We start from the raw sequence: 5,914 nt of genomic DNA, 5'->3' as shown, positions 1-5,914 counted from the left end.
TGAGTAAGTTGCAGGGCGGGGCGGTGGTGATGCGGTGCGCTGGTGCTCTCTGCTGCCCCCTAAAGCTTGGAGGATATGCAGAACCTGTCCTGATGGTTTGATGTCTGGATGGGCTGGTCTTCTTTTCAGAAGAAGCCTTTATGAAATTCATCCTTTCATCCATCTGAAGCAGTGAACACACACATGCACACACACAAGATTAGATTAGATTAGATTAGATTAGATTAGATTAGATTAGATTAGATTAGATTAGATTAGATTAGATAGAGCTTTATTGAGGCGGCACGGTGGTGTAGTGGTCAGCGCTGTCACCTCACAGCAGAGCATTTTTTAAGGATTTTTCACTAGGAGACCAACTGGTCTGGGCAATACAATCGCAGGCCCCAGAGTCCATGCGGCTGCACTGCTGCGGCATATTCTGTGATGCAAAATGGTTCACCAATCACCATACAGACAAACACACTACAGTGACTACACAGCTATCGAGAGCAATTACCAAGCACAAATGTTATGTCAAAGACACTCAAAGTTACACAGTAATGATATCGGATTCTGACATCAGCCATCTCAGTAACCAAATTTTAGTTTTGCTTTCCTTAACCAACATGATCTTGTGTGTGTATATCTTATAACATAGATCTTCATTTTCCTTGTTAAATGTATACTTACATGGTACTTGGTTAATTAATTGCAACTGATTGAACCAAATGATAAGACAAAACTTGGTTTAAAATTTGGTCTCCCAGTGAAGCTGGTTTGGCATTGACTAGGAGACCAAATCTGGCCACTGGGAGATCATTGGGTCTCCCAGTAACTACGTTAAAAAATGCTCTGCCTCACAGCAAGAAGGTCCGGGTTTGAGCCCCGTGGCTGGCGAGGGCCTTTCTGTGCAGAGTTTGCATGTTGTCCGTGTGGGTGTGCTCCAGTTTCCCCCACAGTCCAAAGACATGCAGGTTAGGTTAACTGGTGACTCTAAATTAAGAAACTTAATAAACTGGTCAGAAGGGCTGGCTCAGTCTTGGACTGTCCTCTGGACTCAGTTGAGGAGGTGGGTGAGAGGAGGATGTTAGCCAAGTTGACATCAATCATGGATAACCTCTCTCACCCCCTACATGAGGCTGTGGGGGCTTTAAGCAGCTCTTTTAGTAGTAGACCGCTACCCACGGTGTAAGAAGGAGAGATACTGCATTCATACCTACTGCTGTCAGACTGTATAACACCCACAACTTGTAATGTAGCACCAATAACCTGTTTGTCGGTTTTATTTGCACTACTTCATCACTACTACCTCTACCTCATCGATGCAATTATTATGTGCAATAATATAGGTCTTAAATGATTTTTTACATACTTTTATACATATATGTGTGTGTGTGTGTGTGTGTATATATATATATATATATATATATATATATATATATATATATATATATATATATATATATATTACACACAGAGTCTACCTGTAGTGTGCAATTTTTTTTCGAGCCTCTCAATAAGGCAATATTTCTATACTTTTCAAGGTAGATAATGCAAATAGCCCTCTGTATTTAATCTTTCGTTTGTCTAATGTTTATTTCAGTTTTTATTTGTTATCTATATGACTTTTTCTTGCTACTGTAACACGTGAATTTCCCTGATGTGGGATCAATAAAGTGAATCTAATCTAATCTAATCTAATCTAATCTAATCTAATCTAATCTAATCTAATCTAATCTAAATTGACTGTAAGTGTGAATGGTTGTCTGTGTCTATGTGTCAGCCCTGTGATGACCTGGCGACTTGTCCAGGGTGTACCCCGCCTTTCACCCGTAGTCAGCTGGGATAGGCTCCAGCTTGCCTGCGACCCTGTAGAACAGGATAAACGGCTAGAGATAATGAGATGAGAACTTTATTGATCCCTTTGGGAGGGTTCCCTCAGGGAAATTAAAATTCCAGCAGCATCATTACGGGATAAACAGAGAATAGAAAATAGAGAAAACTTCTAGATAAATTAAATTATTTACATATACAAATATAAAAAAGAATAAGATATGGGAAAGAAAGAAAGAAAGAAAGAAAGAAAGAAAGAAAGAAAGAAAGAAAGAAAGAAAGAAAGAAAGAGAAAAAAGTCCAGCAGGAGAGGTATTGCACATTTATATTGCACAAGTGATCAATGAGCACACACACATACCCAGAGCAGTGGGCAGATATGCTACAGCACCCAGGGAGCAGTTAGGGGTTAGGTGCCTTTCTCAAGGGCACTTCAGCCCAAGGTCCATGTTAACCTAACCCAGAGGAAACCCACGCAGACAACACTGTTCACACTTCTACCCTCAGGCCGGAGGTACAGAAGTATGAAATGTAAGGCTGTCAGACTAAAGAACTCTTTCTTTCCCTCCGCCATCAGACTCCTGAATAGCTGATAGGAGTCTATAACCATGGTCTACCTCCCTGTAAACTGTCCTTGACTGTTTACATCTGTTTACATTTGTTTGCACATTTGCACATTACTGCCCTTTTTGGTGCTACGTCCGATCATTGCCTTATTTTTGTATTACACTACCTATTTTGCACTACATTTACCTTTATTTTGTATTATACTGGGTGTTGTGGTTTTTTTTGTTTTTTTGCTTTTATTTTGCACTACCGTATATTGCCTTTACTTTGTATTATTTCTTCCACCTATTTATTTATTTGTAATTGGCATTCATGGTGAGCAGTAGCAAAACAGAATACATGTGCATCAATGAGAATGGGGATGAGAGTGTAGTGAAGATGCAAGGAGTAGACGTAAAGAAAGTTGGTGAATTCAAGTACCTGGGGTCAACTGTGCAGGAAAATGGGGGCTGCGATAGTGAGGTGAGAAAGCGAGTGCAGGCAGGGTGGAGCAGTTGGAAAAGGATTTCGGGAGTCATTTGTGATTGGAAAGTCCCAGCCAAAGTGAAAGGTAAGATGTATAAAAGACAGTAGTGAGACCAGCTGTGATGTATGGATTGGAGACCGTACCCTTAACGAAGAGACAGGAGGCAAAGTTGGAGGTGGCGGAGTTGAGCATGTTAAGGTTTGCAATGGGAATGACAAGGTTGGACAGGATAAGGAACAAGCACATCAGAGGGACAGTACATGTGGAGAACTTGGGAATTAAGCTAAGAGAGATGAGACTGAGATGGTATGGGCACATCCTGAGAAGAGATGCAGAGCATGTTGGAAGGATAATGTTGAGGATGGAGCTGCCAGGCACACGAAAACGAGGAAGGCCAAAGAGGAGATACGTGGATGTGGTGAGAGAGGACATGAAAGTGGCAGGTGTGGTAGAGAAGGATGTGGAAGACAGGGAGCAATGGAAACAAAAGATCCACTGTGGCGACCCCTAATTGGGAGCGGCCAAAAGAAAAAGAAGAATTGGCATTCAGGGTGGACAGCAAACTAAGAATTTCATTGTGCAAGAGGACATGTCCTTACTGTGCATATGACAATAAACACTTTGAACTTGAACTTTGAACATGCAAACTCCACACAGAAAGGCCCTCATTGGCCGCTGGGCTCGAAACCAGAATCGTCTTGCTGTGAGGCAACAGTGCTAACCACTACACCATCATGCTGCCCGCCCACCGTGCTGCCCAAATAATACTAAGGCTAGTCATACTGATACCGATACTTTAAAAAGTCTTCTTGTGTATACAAAAACAGAAAATCTTTGTGATTTCTATTATGAAAACTAAGAAGAAAAAGAAGCCGTTATTTGTCATATATGTACACAAGCACAGTGAAATTTCTCCTCTGCATTTAACCCATCTGAAGCAGTAAACACATGCATGCACACACAAGTGAGTAATGAGCACACACACACACATATATACAGTATACCCAGAGCAGTAGGAAGCTATGCTACAGCACCCAGGGAGCAGTTGGGGGTTCAGTGCCTTGCTCAAGGGCACCTCAGCCATGATACACAGGGAGGGGAAAGAGTTGTTCATTCACTCAAATCCCCTTATATTTTTTCCTGCTGGTCCTGGGAATCGAACCAGTGACCCTGTGAGCCCAAGGCTACTTCTCTAACCTTCAGGCCATGGCTGCCTCTAAAATTAGTAAATGCAGACATCAAAAGTTGTAATTGAAAGCTTTGGCACTATTATGAAAATCTATAATTTAGATGGCTGCACAGTGGTGTAGTGGTTAGCATGGTCGCCTCACATCAAGAAGGTTTTGGGTTCGAACCCAGCGGCCAGCGAGGGCCTTTCTGTGTGGAGTTTGCATGTTCTCCCCGTGTCTGCGTGGGTTTCCTCTGGGTGCTCCGGTTTCCCCCACAGTCCAAAGACATGCAGTTAGGTTAACATGGGGTGGCCTTGGGCTGAGGTCCCCTTGAGCAAGGTACCGAACCCCTGACTGCTCCACGGGCGCTCTGGTGTGGCTGCCCACTGCTCTGGGGGTGTGTGTGTGTGTGTGTTCACTGCTTCAGATGGGTTAAATGCAGAGGATGAATTTCACTGTGCTTGAAGTGTGCATGTGATGAATAAAGGTTTCTTCTAAAAGATCAGAGTCCTTTATTTTGTTTCATTTTTAACAATAGCAATAATAAAACAGAAGTTCAGTCAGCTTCAAGAATGTCCAACAGATGCTTATTTCTTTCAGTGTCCTTTTCAGGAGTTATTCTTCACATAAACAGGTTCAAGAATATTTAACAACACGGCTTTGTTTCCTTTCTGCCATTGTGCAGTTGACTAACTAGCAGAATCTGATTCTCTGCATGCCATACTACTGCCTTTGGAAGGAAGGTGGAAGGCAATAGGTGGAAGGTTCCTATCCAAAACAACAATAAAAAAAATAAATAAATGAATAAAATGACGTTAATAAAACCATTAGTTAAAGACAGGAACTGTTATTGATTTTTAAATATGAGGATCGATCCTCAAAACGGAACCGTCAGAATTCTACGTAGCGATACTTTGGTGTTGTCCGCCCATCCTTAGTTTGTTATCGTCGTTGTTGTTGGTGTTGTTGCTGCTACTGCTGCTGTTTTGTTTGTTTAACTTATGTACTTTATAACATTTAACAACGCATCACTGCATTAACACTCAGTGCCAAGGGGAAGCAGACAACAGTTAATACAATATAAGCACCAGATAAGTAAAAGAAATAACATTACAAACATTACTTTACATAAAAACACCAAGTTCAATGTAAACATCCCTAGATTTTTGTTTTGTTTTTGTTTGTTTATTTGTTTTTAGCTCTTGTTTTATGGATTGGGTGGATCTTTACCTCGCCCGCAACGGAGTAAGCAGGGCAAGGTACTGTAATCAGTGCTGTTTGTTTGTCTGTTAACAATCTAGCGTCTAGACGGTTGCACCGATTGACTTCAAATTTTCAGGGTAGGTGGGCAATGGTCTGTAGATTACCTGATTAAATTTTGGGGGTAATTGGGTCAAGGTGAAGGTCACTGGAAAGGTCAACCTTTCTGTCAAAATAACATATTTTCCATTATAACTCAAAAACGGTCACCGATAGACAAATGTTTACTATTATGAGCATATAGGAACTCCCATATGGCCTTTCATTTGGCACCATGATCTTTGACCTTGAGTGACCTTGAAAAGTCAAACTCAAGGTTACGGATTTTCAGAGGGCTGTAAGTTGAAAATGGCTGATGGTAGACAGATATTTACCATTATCAGCTTATAGGAAGCACAATATGGGCTTTCACTTGGCACCATGACCTTTGACCTTGAATGACTTTGAAATGTCAAACTCAAGGTCATGGATTTTCATAGGACTATAACTTGACAGTTGATGATTGGGAAATATTACCATTATCAACATATGGGTATAAAATAAGTGCTGCCAGGCAAGGTTTGTTTTGCCTGGCAACACTTGTTAATATATTGTTTGATATCTCTCTCAAAATAAGAAAATAAAGGCTTGATTTTTAAGA

Source organism: Neoarius graeffei, chromosome 13 (assembly GCF_027579695.1).
Source record: "Neoarius graeffei isolate fNeoGra1 chromosome 13, fNeoGra1.pri, whole genome shotgun sequence".
NCBI classification, from domain to species: Eukaryota; Metazoa; Chordata; class Actinopteri; order Siluriformes; family Ariidae; genus Neoarius; species Neoarius graeffei.
Note: the sequence above shows the minus strand (reverse complement) of the source record.